The sequence below is a fragment of the Rousettus aegyptiacus genome, unplaced genomic scaffold (assembly GCF_014176215.1).
Source record: "Rousettus aegyptiacus isolate mRouAeg1 unplaced genomic scaffold, mRouAeg1.p scaffold_m13_p_11, whole genome shotgun sequence".
Classification (NCBI taxonomy): Eukaryota; Metazoa; Chordata; class Mammalia; order Chiroptera; family Pteropodidae; genus Rousettus; species Rousettus aegyptiacus.
The window spans coordinates 45,120,637-45,142,882 of NW_023416286.1; the positions used below are offsets into that span (position 1 = coordinate 45,120,637).

The 22,246-nt window shown below is 35.1% G+C and overlaps 1 protein-coding gene and 1 pseudogene across 1 annotated transcript in view; one reads left to right on the plus strand and one right to left on the minus strand.

Moving 5' to 3' along the window:
* Window positions 1-22,246, plus strand: part of AP3M2 (adaptor related protein complex 3 subunit mu 2) — a 65,618-nt gene that overhangs the window by 5,991 nt on the left and 37,381 nt on the right. The window lies entirely within an intron of this gene.
* Window positions 3,960-4,078, minus strand: LOC118609537 (annotated as a pseudogene).

Genomic DNA, 22,246 nt, shown 5'->3' on the forward strand with positions numbered 1-22,246 from the left:
TGTTGTGAAAATTTGAAAAGTTGCTATAGTTATAGCACTAAAATAGTTTGTGTTATATAATAAGCACACCATAATGTTAACTCTTATTAGCATTATCACTGTTGTATCTAATTTGTATATCCCTGATTACTAGTGAGATTGATCTTTTTTCTCCCTATGTTTATTGGCCATTTGAGTTTTCTTTTCAGTGAAGTTCTTGTTCTGTTCTTTTGCCTATTTTTCTATTGCATTTCTTCTCTTTCTTAGTTCTTTATATATTACAGGTACTGATACATGGCAGTTATATATGTTGAATATTAGTTCCCCTAGTTTTTATCTTGTCATTTCACTTAATGGTGTCTTTTGGTAAGTAGAATCTCCTAACATTAATTTACATAAATATATCAATTCTTTTTTTTTTATCGTGTGTGGTGGATAGTTGATACACTTTGTCTTCTTTTAATCTTACAAAAGGAATACTTTCGAATTGAGGATATTTATTATAGCTTTTGAGAATGCTTTTATGAGGATGAAGAATTTTCCTTCTATTTCCACTTTGTTAAGACTTGTTTTACACTTCTGACTGTTATTTAAATTTTGTTAACTGCTCTTTCTACAACTAATGACATGACTGTTGATTTTTTCTTTTAATCTCCCGAAGGTAATGAGTGGCAATGATTTTTTTTTATGTTAAATCAAATTTGTATTCCTGGGACAAATCCAACTTGGGTATGAGATATTATCTTTTTTTTTATGAATAGCAGGATTACATGCATTGATAATTTGTTTAGGATTTGTGTGATTATGTTCATAAGAGAATCTAATCTATAATTTTCCTGTCTTGAAAATCTATAATTTTCTTGCTTGTTTTGGTATCAAACTTAATGTTGGCCTTATAAAATGAGAAAGGAGAGTTCCTTCTTTTTTCATTTGCTAGATAGTTTTATAAGACTGAATCATTTGTTCTTTAAACATTTGGAAAAATACAACAATAAAACATTCTAGACCTAGTGTTTTCTTTGTGGGAAAATGTTTATATCCTGATTAATTTCCTAATGCTTGTAAATTATTATGGTTTTCTATCTTCTTTAATCATTTTTGATAACATTTTTCTAAGACTTTGTCCTTTTCAGTTTCAGGAAATTCTCTTATAATCCATGTAATTTCTCTAGTATCTGTAATTACATTTTCTTTATTGGTCTCAATATTGTTGATTTTTACCATCTCACCTTTTTCTTGAACATTATTGGCAAAAGTTTATCAGTGTTATAATCTTTTCAAAGAAAAAACTGTCTTTGTTGATCTCTATTTTTTATTATTTTCTTAATTTTCATCTTTATCATTAATATTTCTTTTGTCTATCTTCTTTATGTTAATTCTTTTGTTCTTTATATATCTTCTTGAGTGGATACTCAGCACATTTGCTTTCACTTTTTGTCTTTTCTAAAAATTTAACACTTTTAAGTTCCGATGTGTGGTATTTTATCATTTTCGAAATCTAAATATTTTTCCGAGCTATTTAGAACTGTATGTGTTAATTTTCAAATATAGAGAGTTTTTCTGGTTATCTTGTAATTACTCATTCTTAACTTTATTGAGATATAGTTAAAGAACATAGTTTGCGTAATATTATTGCTTTGAAATTGTGTTGAGAATTGCTTTATGGCCTAGTACATGTGATCAGTTTCACAGCTCTTTCACTGCACTTGGAAAAAAGTGATATTGGAAACTAATACTGTACATATGGCTATTAGATCAAGCTTTTTAACCGTGTTGTTCAAATCTTCTGTTTCCTTCTGATGTTTTTCCTCCTGCTTGATTTATCCATTGTCAAGATTAATGTTGTAAAATCTTCTACTATGATAATGGATTTGTTTGTTTTCCCTTGAAATTCTCTCCAAGTTTAAAAATACAAATATGTTTTGAGACCGTGTTATTAAGTGCATACACATTTAGAACTGTGATATCGTTTTAGGTAATTGAAACTTTTTATCATTTTACTGTGATAGATAAGCTCCAATAGTGCTCTTTTGCTTTAAAGCCTCTTTAGTCCATTACTAGCTTTTTGGGGGCTTAGCATTTGCCTGCTATATCTTGTTCCACTCTTTCACTTTCAGCTCACCCTATGTCTTAGAAATGTCTCTTATAAGCCACCTTATATCTTGATTTTTTAAAATACGGTTTAATTTTTTCCTTTAACTAGAGCATTTACTCAATTTTAATTTGTATTTTCTTCAACTATTTTATTTTGTGCTTTCTATCCTGTCTTTTCTATATTTATTTGTAGCTACTTTCTTGCCTTATTTTGGATTTTTAAAAAGATTTTTAAAAATCTTTACTGACTAGTATGATAAATATACTTCTTTTAGTGGCAATGCCAAAAATTTTAATATGTATACTTGTCAACGTCTAAAATTAATATCTTTATTATCCTCTTAATTGCACAAAAATCCTAGAATATTTAAACTGTGATGTTTCCCTCTTGATACACTTGGTATTATTTTCATGTATATTGTCTCTCTTTTTCAAGTGCTCAAAACATTATTGTTTATATAATTGACATTTGTCTAGAATTATCCAAATACTTAACAGTTTCTTTCCTCATCATGCCTTCTTGAATTTCAGACCTTTTGTGTAGGATCATTTCACTCTTCTTGAAATATATTCTTGAAAATTCTTTTTAGTGAGGATATTTTGGAAGCAAAAGTATTCTTTTTTTATTTTTTTTACTTCTTACTTTGAAATAATTTTTTAAACTTTTATTTTGAAATAATTTTCTGTTGACAGGAAAGTTACAGAGATAGGACAGAAAGTTCTTATATACCTTTCACTCAGCTTTTGGGAAGAATACCAGAGTGATGATATGCCCTTCTCATTGCATCGTATCAGGAGCTACATGATGGCTTAGTGGGCTTAATTTTCATCTTCTCTACTATAAAGTTCATGTCGTTGCATTAAGTGGGCTTCTCTACTATAAAGTTAATGTCATTGCATTCTGTACTCTCTTGTTAGAAGCCAGTCACCAAGTCCAGCTTGCACTAAGGAGGAAAGTGCATTAAAAAATTTGTGGATGTATGCTGAAACTACCAACCACTCATGCAATGAATTATACTTCAGAAGAGGAGGGAATGATGGCAAGGCTTGTGGTGGGGAGGAGGTTATGAAAGCTTCCCTCCAAACTGTAAATTATACTGGACTTTAGTCTGGTCCCTGTCACTCTCATATGGCAACCTTCTTTGGCTCCCAATCCCTATGGATGAAAAGCCCACACTTCTCAGTGACTTACAAAGTTTAACTGCTAACCTCATTATCTTGCCTTCAGCATTCTCTGCCTTCCCGATTACCTTCAGTACCTTGGATATGCTGTGCTTCCTCAGATCAACATGTGTCTATGTACTTTCATTCTAAAGGGAAAGTTCTTTTCCCACATCTTTGAATTGATGGGCTCTTTAAGTCTAAGACATATGATATTCTTTCCATAGCAATTTCTAATATCAGTAATTTCACCGAAAGAATATTGTATCCTAACTACATGACTAAGTAAATTCCATTTTCTAGGGAAAATAAAAAACTACGTTTAAGTAGATAGCCAGTGATCACAAAGACAGTAACTGATCCATGGTGTAGCTCATGGTCATAAAAGTGGTCAAGTATAAAACCCCAGAAAAACATGAGTGTCAGCCTGGCACTCTGACAAAATACCCTCACGCATGAATGTAGAAAGTGTTTTCTTAGGCAGAATCAGGTATGCAATTTTAACTTAATCCATTTTAATTTGTACGAAAAAAAGAAGGTAGGAGAATTTAACAAATATCTTCTACACACTCTCCAGAATGAATGTCTATTTTTTAATTCAATAGGCAGATTTTATTTATTTTTATAGAAACAATTTTTTTCACAGATTACAAGGACCTTGTCAGTTTACAATCCCTTATCTTTATTTATTTATTTATTTATTTATTTATTTATTTATTTATTTATGCCTACAGCTCCTGGTCTTCCTAGGTGGTCTCCCATCCAAGTATTAACCAGGCCTAACTCTGCTTAGCTTCCAAGATCAGATGGGATCGGGCTTGTTCAGAGTGGCATGGCCTTAGACTTTGATAGGTAGACTTTAACAAGATGTCTTTAATAGGGGAAATTCATCAAAAACGCAATATTAAGTGAAAGAATCAAGTCATACAAAATATCTGGTTGATTAGACTATTCTGACGGGTTTTCTGCTTGTTTTGTTTTGTTTTGTTTTTTGACTGTGATATAGAACTTTAGATTTTTTTAACTGTAAAGTATAACAAACACACAAAAGGTTTGTTCATTTTCAAAGACAGTAATAATATAAATCCTCGTGTTCTATCACCTATCCTAAGCAATAGAACAGTATTCTCCCTCTCTCTCCCTCACTCAGCAAGGCCCTCCTATATCCTTCCGTAATCACATCCCTTCTCTTCTGACTTTTGTGATAATCATTCCCTTGCTTTTCTTCATATATATTAATTTCATGTTGATTTCTAATCTCTCTATGGGAGGGCAGATGACATATATCAATGCCTCTTACTGTAGGGTTTTTTCTTTCTAACAAAGGTATTTTCTTACCTAACCATAGTAGAATTCTGAAATTCAGGAAACAACATCAATACAATATTTTAATCTACAATTCATATTCTAATTTTGATAATTGTCCCAAATATGTTTTTTAAGACTTTTTTTCCCTCGAGTCCAGGATCCAGTCCAGGATCACATGTTACATGTCTCTTTAGCATCTACTGTAAATTCCCTCAGCCTTTGTTCGTCCTTTGTGACACTGACATTTTTGAAGATATTTCATACTATAAAATTCACCTATTTAAAGTGTACAATTCAATGGTTTATTCTATAGCCCAGAGTTGAACAACTATTACCACCATCTAATTTTAAAACATTTTCACCCCCCCTAAACAAAACCATATCCATTAGCTGTGACTCCCGATCTCCCTGCTATGCCCACCCCCACCTTACAAGCAGCCCTAAATTACTACTAATAATCTCCTTTCTGTCTCTATATATTTGCCTGTTCTCAACATTTCAAATGAATAGAATCATACAGTGTGTGGTCTTTTGTGACTGTCTTCTCACATAACAATATTTTCAGGATACATTTGTGTATAGCGTATATCAGTACCTTATTTCTTTTTATGGCTGAATAAATACTCCATTGTATGGATATACCACTTTTTATTTGTTTCAGTTGATGGGCATTTAAGTTGTTTCTACTTTTTTGGCTGTTATGTGTAGAGCTTCTATGAACATTTATGTACAAGTTTTTATATAGATGTATGTTTTTATTTCTCTTGGGTATATACCTAAGAGTGGAATTACTCAGTCATATGGTTACTCTTTAAATTTTTGAAGAATGGCCAAACTGTTTATCAAAGTTGCTATAGTATTTTACATTCCCACCAGCAACCTATGAGACTTGCAGTTTCTCCACATCTTCACCTAAACTTGTTATTATCCTTCTTTTGATTATAGCTATCCTACTGAGTGTAAAGCACAATCGTATTGTGGATTTGATTATCCTAAAGAGTAATGATGTTGCATACCTTGTCATAGGCTTAAGGACTATTCGTATATCTTTTTTGGAGAATGTCTATTTGAATCATTTACCCATTTTTAAATTGGTTTGTTTGTTTTTACATTATTGATTTATAAGAGTTTTTACATATTCTAGATACAAGTCCATTATCAGATAAATGATTTGCAAATATTTTCTTCCATTTTGTTGGTTTTCTTTTTCACTTTCTTTGTCTGCAGCTTTATTGAGATATAAGTGACGTGACATAAGTTTAAGATGTGCAATGTGATGATTTGATATATGTACATATTTTGAGATGATTACCACAGTAAGATTAGCTAACACGAACATCACTTCACACAGTTATCTTTTTTGGTGTATAGTGACAACATTTAAAATCTTCTTTAGCAGTTTTCAAGTAGTCTTTTTATTTTCTTAATAATATCATTTGCAACACAAAAGTTTTTAATTTTCATGTCTCCAAATTTTCTTTTTTTTTCTTTTATTGTGCCTTTGATGTTGTATCTAAGTCACCATTGCTGAATCTAAGAACATGGATATTTACTCTTATATTTCATTTTAAGAATTTTCATAGTATTAGGTCTTACATCGAGGTCTTTGATCCATTTTGAGTTATTTTTTGTGTATAGTGTGAAATAAGGACCTAGTTTCATTGCTTTGCATGTTAATATGCAGTTTCCCTGATACCATTTGTTGAAAAAACTATTCATTTTCCATTAAATTGTTTTTGCACCGTCATCCAAACTCGATTGACAATAAAAGAAAGGATTTATTTCTGGACTCTCGTTCCATTCAATGGATCTATATGTCCACCTATATACCAGTACCATACCGTCTTGATTATTGCAGCTTTGTAATAAGTTTTGAAATTGAAATTATGTGTTTTCCAACTTTGTTCTTCTTTTTGAATATGAGTTTGACTCCTCTGGGTTTTTTCACTTCCATGTGAATTTTAGGACCGGTTTGTCAATTTCTACAAAGAAACCAGCTGAAATTTCGATAGGGTTTGAGTTAAATCTGTAGAGCAGTTTAGTGACTATTGCCATCTTAATATGAAGTATTTCCATCTATGAACAGGGTATGTCTTTTCATTTATTGAGATCTTATTAAATTTTTCCAACAATGTTTTACAGTTGTCAGCATACCTAAGTATTTTATTCTTTTTGATACTATTGTAAATAGAATTGTCTTTCTTAATTTTATTTTTATAATGTTCATTACAAATATATAAAAATACAATTGATTTTTGCATATCAATTTTGTATCCTGCAAACTTGCTGAACTCGTTTATTAGCTCTAATAGTTTTTAATTAATTCTTTAGGATTTTCAATATATACAAGATCACGTCATCTGTTTTACTTCTTTTTTTCCAGCCTGGGTGACTTTTATTTCTTTCTCGTTTAATTGCCCTGGCTAGAACCTCCAGTATAATGTTAAAGACATGTGGTGAGAGCAGACATCCGTGTCTTATTTCTGATCTTAGGAGTGAAGAGATTCAGTTTTTAAACTGTAAGTATGATAGCTGTGGTTGTTTTTTTGTTTTTTTGTTTTTAATAGATGCCCTTTGTTTGATTGAAGAAGTTCCTTTTTATTTTTACTTTGTTGATCATTTTTATCATGAAAAGTTGTTGGACTTTGCCAAATGCTTTATCTGCATCTTCTGGGATGATCAAATGGTTTTTGCCTTAAATTCTACTAATTCAGTATATTACATTAATTGATTTTCATATCCTAAACCAATCTGGAATTCCTAGAATAAATCTCACTTGGTCATTGCATTCATTTTTAATCCTTTTTTTTTTCCCTGTAAGGTTGAAGTGATGTCCCCCTTTTCATTTCTGATTTTAGTAATTTTAATGTTCTCTTTTGCATTCTTTAGTCTAGCTAAGGGTTTATCAATTTTGTTGGTCTTTTTTAAGAAGCAAATTTTGGTTTGGTTGATTTCCTGTGTTGTTTTTCTATCCTCTTTCATTTATTTCTACTCTAGTCTCTGTTATTTCCTTCCTCCTGCTTATTTTAAGTTTAGTTTTTTTCTCCTTTTCCCAGTGCCTTTAGTTGGAAGGTTAAATTATTGATTCGATATATTTCTTATTTTTAATATAGATGTTTAGTTGGTAAAGTTAATTTTGATCACCTGGTAAAGTTATTATCTGCTTTCATCACTGTAGAATTAGTATTTTTCTCCTTGCAACTAATAATAAATCTATGGGGAGACAGTATTTAAACTTTCTGTAGAGGTTTTCTAGTGAGGTAAACAGTTTGTACATTTTTTTTTTTAAGGCACAAGCTACCAATTAAAAGTTTCCATCTGCTTCGATGTCTAGTATTGCTTATATTAGATGTCTAGTATAGCTCACAAGACACCTCATCTTGGGAGTAGATTTTTTTTTCTGGAAGAAATCATTTGAGTAGACTTTCTTAATTAGGCACTTAATTGCCCTGGGATAAGGATAGAGCATGACCATTTGTTAATGACTTAACAAAGGCTACTCCTTCTAATACTCCTTGCTATGATGGATGCTAAGAGGAAAGGAAATTTTGCTTAGAGACCATGATTCCTTCAGGATATTGAGACCCTCATGTACCTTTCTTCCATCTTGAGGTACAATGTTAGACTATTTCAGCAGTATTGAGCCTATCTGAAATCCTTCATGAGGAAAAAATCCCAAGTGTCCCCAGGCAGTTTCTTATTATGAGGGAGAGGGAATCAGAACCCAAACCTAGAATAGATTATCAGGGTGGCAGTGTAACCAGGAGCATTGTAGGGATGTGATGCGTGTGTGCACTGAACTAGCAAAGCTGGTAATTTCAGTTACATTGTTTGGTGGTGGTGGTGGTGGTGGTTGTTGTTGTTTTTAATGTGGCTACTTTAATTGATTTAGTTTTATATTATTTGGCATTCCTAGAAGAAGATTATCTTCTTAAGGTAGGATAGAATTATGAAATAAATTTTGCTTCTTTTGTTTTACACAGGTTGATGATTAAATAGGGTCTGCCTGGTTTAGATCTCCATATTTAACAACATCTGAAGCAACTCTAACTTTATAAAATCAAAGCATCATTTGATGAATAAAGACCACAGGTTTCCAGCAATAAAGCTAATTGGAGGGTCTATAAAATATCTAAAAAGCCACGAAAATATTAAAGTCATTTAGATAAATAGATGCATCTGAAAAATCAGGTGGAAATTCTCTGATGCCAGGAACAAACCAGACAGAAGTCTGTGGAAGGAAGGAATTGTACCCTAAAACTGCTGCGTAATGACCCACAGCCTCTGCTCTGTGGTATCTGGTACTAGGCATTTGGTCTACGCAGAATGGGGAGTTCCACGCCCCCCCAAAAATAAAGCTGAGCTTTAGCAATGGTGAGATTGAGCTAGGAGAATATACACCTGGAAGAGGCGGAGGGCAACAAAAAGTTTCCAAGTTGTCTTTGTGCAGAAGTTTTTAAAAAGAAAGAGAAAGCTTCTCTTGGCATTTTGTGGCTACTAGCTTTTTTTTGAGGATCTTGGCCCAAACTTTTATTCTTTGCATGGTCCAGAAAACCATCAGTTGAGGATTTTAGTTTAAAGCAGGCCAGATCTATAGTGACTCAGACACCTGGCAGAATCAAATGCACACTCTCTGGAGGAATGTACCCTCAACCTAGTTCTAGGAGAAATCTGATGGAGAACTTTAAACGAAGGCAAGCCAACAACCCCAATAACAAATTACAAGGAAATACACAGCAATCATGAAGAAGATTTAGCAAGACAAACGAACCGGTCCTAGAAAAACTTCGGTATGGGAATTATCAGATAATAGCCAAATAAAATATGGGACACTCAGTTAAATTCGAATTTCAGATAAGTAATGAATAAATTTTTTAAGTATAAATATGTCCCATGCAATAATTGGGGCATACTTATACTAAAAATTTGATTTTTACCTGAAATTCAAATTTATCTTGACATACTGGATTTTTAATTATTATATCCGATAACCTTAGATATAGACTGTAAAGTAAATTTGTCAGATATATAAGAAATAAAAGGAAAAATCAGAAAGATGAGTAATAAGCAAGAAAACATCCTAAATGACCAAATAAATATGAAAAAGGAACAATTGGACCTTCTAGAAATGAAAAATATAAGAATCAAAAAGAAAGACTAAATGGAAGAATTGGGGATAAGTGTGCTAATGTTGTGACTTACTTCGATATGCATAACAAAGCCGGATTGATAAATGCATTGAGAGACAGATGGATAGATATGTATAAAGCAATTATAGTAAAATGTTCATTGTAGAATATAAGTGATGGGTATATGGGATTTTAGTCTAAAATCCTTCAACTTACATCTATTTTAAAAATTATCATAAGAAAATATTGGGGCAGGGGGACAGAAAAGTTAAGTATAACCAACAAAGTTTCAATACTGAACTAGAAAATAAATCAGGAAAATTTTCAAAGAATGCATTTATTTTTGTGGATAAAGAAATAAATTCAAATATTTCAGTAATAATAAATGTAAATAGATTGAATAATACAGTTAGTAATTATAGATTTCCAGACTGAATATATCTGCCTCGTTCCTTCCCCCCACCTCATCATTTAGCTAAGTCACTCCCACTTCCAGAGAAAGAGTAAGAGAGGGGTAAGGAGAGAATGGGGATTCTCTCTATAGAGTGGAAAATAGAAGCTATAGAAACCCAATTTTTTTTGCAGTTTTAGATACAGTTCTTTCTGTCCATAAGTTATTTCATAAAATTCAGTAAAATATGGATTTCAATAAATTTTTTAATCCATGAAGGGTAAGAGCTAACCACATAAAATTTTCTTAGAAAAATATCAATATTCTTGTACAGGGAAAAAAACCAAAACTCTTGCTAAAGACAACAGTAAAATTCTGAATTTATATAGCTCTACTCCTTTATTTGTTTTCATTTTCTCATTCTTATTTAAAAAATAAATTTTTACAATTTCCAAGATGTCTCATCTATAAACAGTAAGCAATATTTTCAACCATTAGTCAAAAACATCGTAATACATTGTATTTCATGATAATAACACCAGAATGCAAAAATGTCTTTTGATATGTTTTTTTGGGGGGAAAAAAACTATAGACAACATTATGGTTGATGCCCTAATATCTACTTTCCTGTTCCCCAGCAGCAATATGGCTAGGGGAACTGAACTCAGCCTAAGAGCTATGGCCCAGTTTAGCCTAAAGGTGCTCTTACCCCATTCCATGCTTTATGCAAGAAGGGATATTTTGTCCCATTTTAGCCAGTGAGTCCTGAGGAGAAGTTGGACTGAAGGTTTCTGGGAAATGTCTTTCTTGTTCTAAGGGAGAACGCTGGAAAGCCAGACTCATTCTCTCCCTGTGGATATGAAAAAGAAGTGCATTTAGTCTCAACATTTACCACGAGTCAATCTGTCTAAAACATCTCCAAAACCTACCTTGTCTTTGGACATCACCAGCTAACATAATCAAGGTCTTCATTAGTTAAGCCCGTTTGAGTCTGAAAGGTCCCTATCTTATATAATTTATTTTTTAAATAAGAATGAGTTAAGCCTTTACATTGAGATATTATTTAAATACTCTATGATAAAGCTACTGCTGAGAGAGCATGTTCACTTCTTAATGAGTGTGGAAAGCTTAGCAAGAACTACCTAGTTTGCACACAAGGAAATGAGAATAAGCAACTTTCCCCCTACACTTTCAAGTATAGGTGAGAACCATTATATGACAAACACTGGTAGTTGCCTAGTTAATATCTGCTTCTCCTTCTTTCTTAGTAACAGAATTCAATTATATTCTGGATAGCACATGTGCCCTTAAGACGACATATTCTAGTTTTTCTTGAATCTAGGGAGACTATCAATGAGATTCAAGCAGAAATTATTGGGTTGGACTTGCAAGAAAGCTTTCGAAAAAGGGGACAGACCCCGCCATGTACCCTTTTACTTCTTGCACCTTCTTGTGTTCTGAAATTCAGACATGAAGATTAGAACTCTAGGAGCCATTTTGGACCATGAAGCAAACTTGAGGATGGAAGGTACCTGTTAGAGTTGGTGGATCGAAAAGACAGAAAGAGCTTGGGTATCTAATGATTGCAGACCACCATCCTGGCCCAGGGCTGCCTGCCTCTGAGCTTTCTTTACATAAAAAAGAAATAAAATCTGTATCTTGTTTAATCTGCTTATTTGGATTTTTTATTGTATGTGGCACCAGGACCTAATCCTAATTACTATATGAGGTGCCACTGTTAAGAACAGAAGCTCTGAAATAGACAAACCTGAAGTTGAGAACCAACTCTGCAATTACTTAGCTAAGTGACCTTGGACAAGTTAGTTAAACTTCCCTAGTCTCAGTTCATCACCTGTAAAATGGGGATCATGGATGGTACCTATATCTTAGGGTTGCAGTGAGGATTAAATGAGATATTGCATGCCAAATGTGTAGTGCAATGCCTGGCACAGATTAACGATCAGCCAATGTCAATAGTAAAATCTAAAGCAAAGAAGAAATCAGTGATCTCCAATCTAAACTAAGACCGTGGCATTTCTTGTTAATCTTTTTGTGTATCTTTTGTCATCTATCTCTCCCATTGCTCAGTTTTCAAAATAGTGTTTCCAAACCCGTGCTTCATTTCAAGAACCCTGCCTTTTTCAGCATATGATATTGCCTCCTACTTCATAAAGAAAATCGAGATATTAAGAATATCTTGCCCCGTATCAACTATCTATTTTCCAAAGATTATCTTCACCTTTCAGAAACAAATCCTTCCACCTATGATTCAGAGACAATTCCTCTCATCAATTTAGAGATCTGGGTTCATCATGCCCCACCTCCCTCTCAAATCTCAGTCATCTTACAAAAATCAAGACAAAACAAAACACTCTTCTTCTTTGACCTTTAGTATACCTGTAGCTAACGACCCTGCTGCTCAGAGCCAAGCTATTTATTAAGAGAATAGTCCACATTTATTGTATCCACTGCTAAATAGTATTGTCTGCTATTTACTAAACATTTATTATGTGCCAGATGATTTATATACATTACCTCCAATCTTCAGATTAATACCACAAAGTAGGGCTTTTACTCCCCTTTTTAATGAATGAGGTAACTGAGGCTCAAAAAGCATTAAGTATATTGTTCTGGCTCACATAGCTTAAATGTGACACAATCAGAATTGGAACCCAGGTCAATTTGAATGCAAGTTATGTTAGTTGCATTCTATCGGTAGTTCCCAAACTTAGCCAGGGCATCAGAGTGATCTAGAGACCTTAAAAAAAAAATACAGGTTCTTAGATCTCAACCCAGGTCTACCAAATCATAATCTTTTGAAGAAGAGCCCAGGAATCTGTATGTTTCAAGTTCTCTGAGTGAATCTGTTACAGTTGACGTAAGTCTTCCCTACACTGCTTCTCACGGTTGAATGTTCATTTGTTGCTTTTAGGTTCATATCCCACATATAAGTGATATCATGTTATTTTCAACCTTAGTATGATTATTTCAAGGTCCATCCATGTTGCTGCAAATGGCAGGATTTCATCCCTTCTTATGACTGAGTGATATTCCATTGTATATATGTTTCACAGCTTCTATAGCCAATCATCTATCGTAGGACACTTTGGTTGCTTCCATGTCCTGGCCACTGTGAATAATGCTGCTATGAACATCAGTGTGCAAATATCTTTTCAGATATGAGTTTTCAAGTCGTTGGGGTAAATACCCAGTAGAGGGATTGCTGGATCATATGGTAATCCTTAGATTTTTGAGGAACCTCCATACTGTTTTCCATAATGGCTGTACCACTTTGCAGTCCCATCAGCAGTATATGAGAGTTCCTATTTCTCCACATCCTCTCCAACATTTGTTAATTTTTGTCCTGTTGATTATAGCCATTATACTAGGATTGAGATTGTATCTCATTGTGGTTTCAATTTGTATTTCCCTAATAGCTAGAGATGTTGAACAACTTTTCATGTATTTTTTTGCCATTTGTATGTCCTCTAGGGAGAAGTGTTTGCTCAGGTCCTCTGCCCATTTTTTGATTGGACTGTTTGTTTATTTGTTGTTATTGAGTCATATGAGTTCTTTGTATATTTTGGATATTAGGTCCTTATCGGAGGTGTTGCTTGCAAATATATTTTCCCATTCAGATGGTTGTCTCTTTACTTTGTTGACAGTTTCTTTTGCTGAGCAGAAGCTTTTTAGTTTGATGTAGTCCCATTCATTTATTTTTTTCTTTTACTTCCCTTGCTTTTAAGGTCAAATTTATGAAATCCTCTTTAAATCAAAGGTCCTTGAGTTTAGTTCCTATCTTTTCTTCTATGCATTTTATTGTTTCAGGTCTTATATCCAGGTCCTTAATCAATTTTGAGTTAATTTTGGTGTGTGGTATTAGACAACAGTCTAGTTTCATTCTTTTGCAGGTGGCTTTCCAGTTTTCCCAGCACCACTTATTGAAGAGTCTTTCCTTTCTCCACTGTATGTTTTTGGTGTTTTTGTCAAAAATTATTTGCCCACACAAATAGAATTTATTTCTGGATTCTCAATTCTGTTCCACTGGTTCATGTGCCTATTTTTCTGCCAGTACCATGCCATTATGATTACTGTCACTTGTAGATAATTTGTAGATTTGTAGATAATTTGAGGTTGGGCAGAGTGATACCTCCAGCCTTGTTCTTTTTTCTCTGGATGGCTTTGGCAATATGGGGTTTTTTGTGCATACAAATCTGATGACTTTTTGTTCTATTTTTTTAAAAAAGGCCAGTGAGATTTTGATGGAGATTGTATTAAATCTGTGTAATGCTTTAGGTAATAAGGTCATTTTAACTATGTCAATTCTTCCCATCCAAGAACACAGAATATCTTTCCATTTCTTTGTCACTATATAGAGAAATGATTCTCTATATAGAAAACCCTAAAACTTCCATAAGAACACTACTAGAAACAATAAGCAAATACAGTAAAGTTTCTGGATACAAAATCAATGTTCAAAAATCCATAGCGTTCCTATACTCTAATAATGAAGTGTCAGAAAAAGAAAAGTAATTCCTTTTGCAATTGCAACAAAAAGAATAAAATATCTAGGAATAAAACTAATGAAACAAGCTAAAGACCTATATAATGAAAACTATAAGACCCTATTAAAAGAAATCTCCCTTCTTTCTTATCTTTCCTTCTCCGTCTTAGTCTTCTGTGATCTGGCCACCTCCTAAATGTTGGTACCTCCTACCTTGGTTGATAACCTCGCCCTCTTCTCAATCTGAACACTGTTTGGTTGATCTCATCCACTCCCATGAATCTAATTGCTGTTTATATATTAATGATTCCCAAACTGGTATTTCTACCCTCACTCTTGACTGCTGGATCTGTAAGTCCGGATATGAGAAAATGCCAGCTGAATATCACTTAGGTCCCTTAAATTCGACAAGTCCATAACTGAATTCATGATCTTCCTTGAACAATCTTCTCCCAGGTCTGGCTTCACAGATATCTTAGTCAGCTCACACTGCAATAACAAAATACCACAAACTAGGTGGCTTAAGTAACAAACTTGTTTCCTCAGTTCTAGAGGCTGGAAGTCTGAGATCAGGGTACCAGCATGGTTCAATTCTGGTAAAGCCTCTATTCCTGGCAGGCAGATGGCTTCGTTATTGCTGTGTGCTCATATGACCTTTGGTAGATGTGTGCGTGTGTTCCTCTTAAATTCTATCAGATTAGGACCCCACCCACATAACCTCATTGAACCTTAATTATTTCCTAAAACCCTATCTCCAAATATAGTCACACTGGGAGTTAGCAGTTGGATATATGAATTTTGGGGAGACACAACCATTCAGCCGTAACAGGTCAGCAACCCAAGCAGTCCCACAGGGCCTTGAGCTCTTCTGAGGGCTCAAGGGCTTTGAGCTTGGAGTTTAATGCTCTACATTAGCTGTTTCAAAATTCTTAATAATTTTATCTTTGTTTTGTAAGTAAAGTCCTGTGAGAAAATAGATGGAGCACGTGTGTCAGCTCACACACCATCCTCCCTCCTGTCGCCACCCTGCATCCCTGGGATAGGTTCTCAGCCTCCTGCTCCTGCGCCCTGGCACCAAGGGCCTTCCCATCTTCTATGACCGCTGCCAGCTTCCGTTCTCAATGGCGGGATTCTAGGGATGGGTTCAGGGAGGGTCAGGGATTAGCACATTTACACTGTGGTATCTTGGGCAGGGCACAGCAGTGGGTGTCTAAGTCCTGAATGCTCTGGCACATTCAGGGAGAAACATGGCAGGTGAGCCTCTAACCTATCCCTCTCCAGGCACCTAGTGCATCCTGACACAGAAGTAATAATATTCTTGGAGATCATCAGTCTGCTGTGGGTTGGGACTGCAGGCTCATGGGAAGGAAAGGGTGATGCCTGGCTTGAGTTCCAAGGTTGTTTGTCCCTGGTTGGCAGGAGGCAGAACCTGGCAGCTCTCCACTCAGTTTTGATGTGAGGGTCCCAAGAGGATCCCCAGGAGGATCAGCACTTGCTCAGCATGTATCCCTGTACCCAAAAGAAAATGACATTAAGTAGGAAATAAGGACCACTATGACAAGCCAAGAGAGAGATAATGAAAAAAGGAAAAAGGTTTTCCTGTATTTTAAACCAGGAGCTGTAATGATTTAGCCGAGGCATTAAAAAAAAAAAAAAAGTAAGAATTCAGCCAAGATACACCTATAATTTTTGAACTGAAATAGAATTTTATACAATATCTATGATGTTTTTGAAAACCAAGATTTATTAAAGTTAATGACTTTCTAAACTTCCTTTCCCCAACTGCAGGGACCACTGAAGCTGTCTAGGGCAGGGCAGAAATTTCAGAGTAGAGAAAGGCCAGATGGTTGCTATGAATACTTGTAGGTGTTTAAAGTGTCCTTTTATGGGCCAGTCGGCAAGTGGATTATGAGTGTGTCAGGTTGGCATAAAGGTGTAGGATGCCAACAACAAAAGAAGTCACCCAAAGAGTGTTCTTCTTAAAACATCACTATATCCACATCGCCTGTCCACAGAACATTCTTCTGTAGTTACTCCAGGTTTTGCAGGTGAAAGACTAGCTCTGTGTAGGAGGATATTCAAGACTCTCCACTCATGCCCTTACCTCCCTGTGCTGACACTTTGTCACTGTTCCTCAACACTCATCTTGCACAGTAGTCAAGCCAATTTCCTTCCTGTCCTCGAGCCTTGCTGTTATTGTACCTACCTCAGAAAACATCTTCACTCAATTAACAATGCCCATCCCATCCAGCCAAAGTTCTACCTCAACTTTTATTTCATTTAACAGTTAAATAGCATTATATAATGTGTGAGCACTATTAAGTGCTTTTACATGTATTAATTACTTCAACCTACAAAACATCCTTGTGACATGACTATTATCCATTGCCAACTTATAGAGTTAGCCAACTTTCCCAAGGGCACAGAGCCAGAATTTGAGCCAAAACACCTGTCCTAGACCAGAGTTTATGCTCTCAATCCTATGCTATGCTGCCTATAGCAAGCTGTTTATGGCTACTCCAGCCCACAGAGACTTCTTGTTTGTTTGATTATATTTAAAAATGGCTTGCTGGTATTTCTATCCTAATAAATCACAAAAGGCCCCTTCCGTCCTCTTCTTAATTTTGTCACATCTTCACTTTGTTGTATCTTAAAATCCTTGGAGCAAACATATTACATGTGATTCTACAGACAAATTGACAGACATCTCTGTGGGTAAAGAAGAGAGAAAAACATATGCAAGAGCTTAACCTTTCTCATGGATTGTTACTACACAATTACGTTTTGTGCATTTTTTTTCAATGGAGGGATCATGTGGGGATCGGTTCATGCAATGGCATGTTCATCAGGGTCAATAGCAGATTAGAAACTTCTCTGGGTATCTTAAGCAGAAAAAGAATTTAATCCAAGGAATTAGGTGCTTACAAAATTGTTTGAAAAGCTAGAAAAGCAGGCTTTAGGTCGGACCTTTAGGAATGATTCTCAGAATGACTCTGCAGAAGTGACCCTTCTGTTCTTCCTAAAAGCAGCGTGAGAAGATGTCTGAAAAGGCTTCACTGCTTACTTAACCCAGAACCCCAACAAAATTGTGCAAATCAAGAGGGTCACATCTTTGTGTCCACTTCAAGAATACCTGGGAAACTTCTTAGGCCACCAAAGATATGCATATTTGAAAAGTTCCCAAGTCTCTGAACAGTGTCACTTTATGGAAGCAAAGTGTATTATTACGGGGGTTACAGTGGTGGAGCTAGTAGGTGTGCCCAGGCCAAATAGTAGGGCTGGAAACAGGGTCTGTGGCTCAAAAAGGGTGCTAATTTTTTGTTGCACATACTTAAAAATTCAGAGAGTAATGCTGAACTTAAAGATTTAGATGTAGTTTCTCTGGTCATTGAGCTCATCGAGGTAACCAAAGCCCCCAAGATGAGTGACCAGACTTTAACAGAGCTCCTGGTTGGATTAACCCCTGCATGAGCTCCTCATGTTGTAATAAGATGATCCTCACTGAAAAGGAGCCGATTATTCATACCCAGAAGAAGAGGTTGCACAGAAAAAAAAAGATATCCCGGAAGAAACAACAACTTATGGCTTGGAAATAAATTCAGTATGCAAGTAAAAGAAAAAAAAAAAAAGTGACTTTTTTTTTTTTTTTTTTTTTTTGCCATGATCAAGAGCTTTAGGAATCAGAAAATTCAGGCTCTAGGACAAACACTGTTGACATTTTGAGCAAGATAATTCTTTGTTTAGAAGGCTATTTGCAGGATGTTAGACAGCATCCCTGGCTTCTGTCCACTAGATGTTGATGGCGCGCCCTTTGTCCTAACAATCGAAACTGTCTCCAGACTTTGCTAAAAGCCCCCTGGGCACGGAATAGCTTCTAGATGAGAACCACTGCTCTAGAATACCATAATCTTAGCTTCAGTCAGGATTTTCAGGAAGCTGCTATCATACTGCTATTTCCAGGCATGAGCTGCCTTAGCTGTGATAACAACATTACCTCTGGAACAGTCAGACCCAAAGCCACACCCACCCTCAGCAATATGACCCGCATTGCCTTTCTTCCTCCTTAACTCAGTTTCAAATTCACTTCTTGCATGAAGGCATCCGATTGGTGGAACCTAAATCCTACCAACCACAAGCTGCAAGGGAGTCTGGGGAATACCATTTTTAGCCTTCCTGTTTTTGCAATACAAGAAGGCACCCTAGAGGGAGTTCGAAATAAATATTGAGAAGTTCAATATACCATATCCACCACAGCATGTAAACTTTTTGTTTTTGCCGAATAAACCAGGCAAGATGAGAATGTTAATCTATTTGAGTGGAAGTGTATTTTAGTTGTTCTGGAGAAAAAAAAGGGAGGGCCAGAAAACTCTACCAGTTTCCACTTTGGGAAGAAATAAATTCTGGCATGTGGTATTTTATCACTCATTGTCTTAATCTATCATCTGAACATTAATAATACTATCCTGTAATTTCATTTTACCTATATGAATGTCTTATTCCTTGAGAAACTGTTAGCTCTTCATGGATAGGACTGTGTACTCCCCAAATGTTTGAACATAATAGGTATATTGTGGATATTCGGTAAGAATTATTAAGCATTTTTAAACAGTAATTTTAATCATCAGGATTAGTCAGGAGTATTTCTAACCACTGTTCTTTAGCCAGGATCTTAGGATCTTTTCATAATCTCATAACCATGAAACATTATGGGACCTTTACCATACCAAGTTATTGGCATTGAGTCTCAATCGAGAAACATATTGAGGGTTAAGAATTAAAAAAAAAAAAATCATCTAAATATGTACTTCTCTATTTCTACCCACCATGGAATAACAGGGACCAGATTTATCCTTCTGCCTGAAACAACAGCAACAAAAACAGACAAAATATATGAAACACTGAATTTAAGACACTGGGCATTAGGCAATAGACAGTAGTGATTCCTGTGAGAGGAAACGAATGAGGTGAATGTTGCAATTGCCTCAGGTCACTGCCTTGAGAGAGTTCCCAGGCCATGGCACAGGGAAGCAGAACTAAAAAAGAGTCCAGTAGACTCTCTGAGTCAAGGAGGTGGTGCTGAGATTTGGGAAAGACCAAGGCAACTAGAATTCTCCGGACAGAATTCCAAAAAGAAGAGAGCTACACAGAGAGAGAACACCAGAGATCTGCAGAGAATCCTCCTTGACTCTTCAGCTGGGTACTGAGCAGCACATGTGGGTGAGGACACTCTCAGAAGCCAGGGAAAGAACCATCCAAAAGAATGAAAGGTAACAGTGCCCAGTGCTCACAAAAGGCCAGGACTAGTGTGTCTGTTCGCATCACCTACACAGTGGCCGCAGAACTCTGGCAGAGTGAGAAGGATGTTTTCATGGGGAGGTGTTAGGAGCAGAAGATTGATTACAAACAGCAGGGGTAGGGGGAATGCAGAAAGTAAATATATTGAGGAAAATGGGAATTAGCTTCCTCTTCATCAAGAAATAAAGTTTCAAAATAGGAAGAGAGAAAATTGGATGAATTAAAGATATTATGAGAACTCATGGTCTTCAATGTATATAAATGGGTAATAAAACAAACATATGTGTATGTATATACATACATACGTACATACATCTATATACCTTCCCTAGCTCTGTCGATTAAGTCTGGGAGCAGCCTCACCCTCAACTTCATGGAGATAGTTCTGATTAGAGATCTTAGAAGACATATGTCCATAGAAGAGAAACCTCATATTCAGTTATAGCTTCATTTTTTGAGCAACTTTTCTTCAAAGAATGTCTTTAATCTTTGTAAGTCATAAAGACAAATCTAGGAAAACAATACACACTATATTTCTACATTCAAAAATGTATTTTATAGACATTACTTATTTATCAAGTATAAAAATGTTAGAAAAATAAAGTGTGGGCTTGGAGTTAGTCCTGGGATCCAATTTCAGTCCTAACTTTACTAATTTTGTGACAGTGGTGAATCATTTTTTCTCTGTAAACTTCAGTTTCCTCAAACATAAAATAAATATACTTACCTTTACGTTATTAATTAAATTGTGCCCAGCATAAAATAAACGTTCAGCAAATGATGGCTATTAGCACAATTGTGTGAAGTATAAGTGGGGCAGGTTTTTATTATTTTGGTTTAATTTAAAAAGAAAGACAAGGAGCAGCAAAGATGTCAGAGCAGAAAATATCGATTACTTCAGACAACAAGTGACAAAGTAGGAATTAACTATGTCCAGAGGGACGAGGATATTCTAGATAGCAGGGAGGATAGGAGTACAACTCCAAGGTGGATAACAGCAGGGGATATACAGGCAGCATCATTACCTGAGTCTGGCAGCAGCAAAGGTGCAAGAAGGAAATTCATGGGAAGTAAAGATGTCAAGATAATTTGCTCCAGATAGTGTGTAGTTTCAATATACAGCTAAACTAAACCAAAGAACTTTGGTCATGATTCTGTAGCATAGAATCTTATATTTATGATTTATAGCACACTAGGCTACCCTATATCTAGATGTGTCTTAATTAAGAGTAACCTCTGATTTAGAGCAGTTACTCATTAGATCGTGCCATGTCTGAAACAGCAGGCTTCTGGCTGCCCTTGGTTTTGCAAAGTGAACACTGCTTTTTATTGTTGTCGATGATGAGTACTTAAGGCTGAGGATGTCTGTGTCCTTTCTGTCTCAGATCCCTTAGACATCAGGGCTTGAGTCTTCTGGGTTAGATTTGAGTTTGTCACTTAGGTTACTTCCACCTTTTGGCTATTGTATTACTTGTACCACTATGAGCATGGGTGTGCAAATATCTCCTCAAGTCTCTAATTTCAATTCTTTTGAATAAATACTGAGAAGTGGAATTGCTGGATCATAAGGTATTTCTATTTTTAATTTTTTGAGGAACCATTATACTGTTTTCTATATTACATTCCCATCAATTATGCATATCCTTACCAAAACTTGTTATTTTATCTTTTTATAGTAGCCATCTTAATGGGTGTGAAGAGAGACATCACTATGGTTTTGATTTCCATTTCCCTAGTGATTAGTGATGTTGAGCATCTTTAATATGCTTATCGGCCATTTGTATGCCATCTTTGGAGAAATGTCTATTCAACTCTTTTGTCAATTTTAAATTAGATTGTTTGTGGTTTTTTGTTTGTTTATTTTTGAGGTATAGAAGTTCTTTATATTAACTCCTTATCACTAATAAGCTGAGTAATATACTGTGATAACATTTTATTTCTTCTACAACATTCTGTTTTTCCTGAAGTTAACAATTACCTTTTGTTTGTTCGTTTGCTCAGGCTTCTATGTACCCAAATAATTTCTCTTTCACTCTTCAATAGCACTATATAGCCCCTCTCCATGATTGTCTACCTATCAGTTCTCCTTGTCTTCCTCCTCCTCCTTTTTTTTTTTTTTTTTGAATCAATGTAGGTTTTAGATATTTCTTTTTCTTATTGCATGTTGATTTTCATTCTTTGACCTGGGTACTCAGTGAGTCCTTTCAATTTACATACTCAGGTCCTTCAGTTTTGGGCAATTTACTAGATTTTAAAAAAACTTCCTCTCTCCATTTTCTCTATTCTCTATAGCATTCCTGATGTAAGATATTAGACATCTGCATTGGTCTACTATTTTTTTTTATATTTCATCTACTTTTATCTTTTTTTCCTACACTTTCTGTG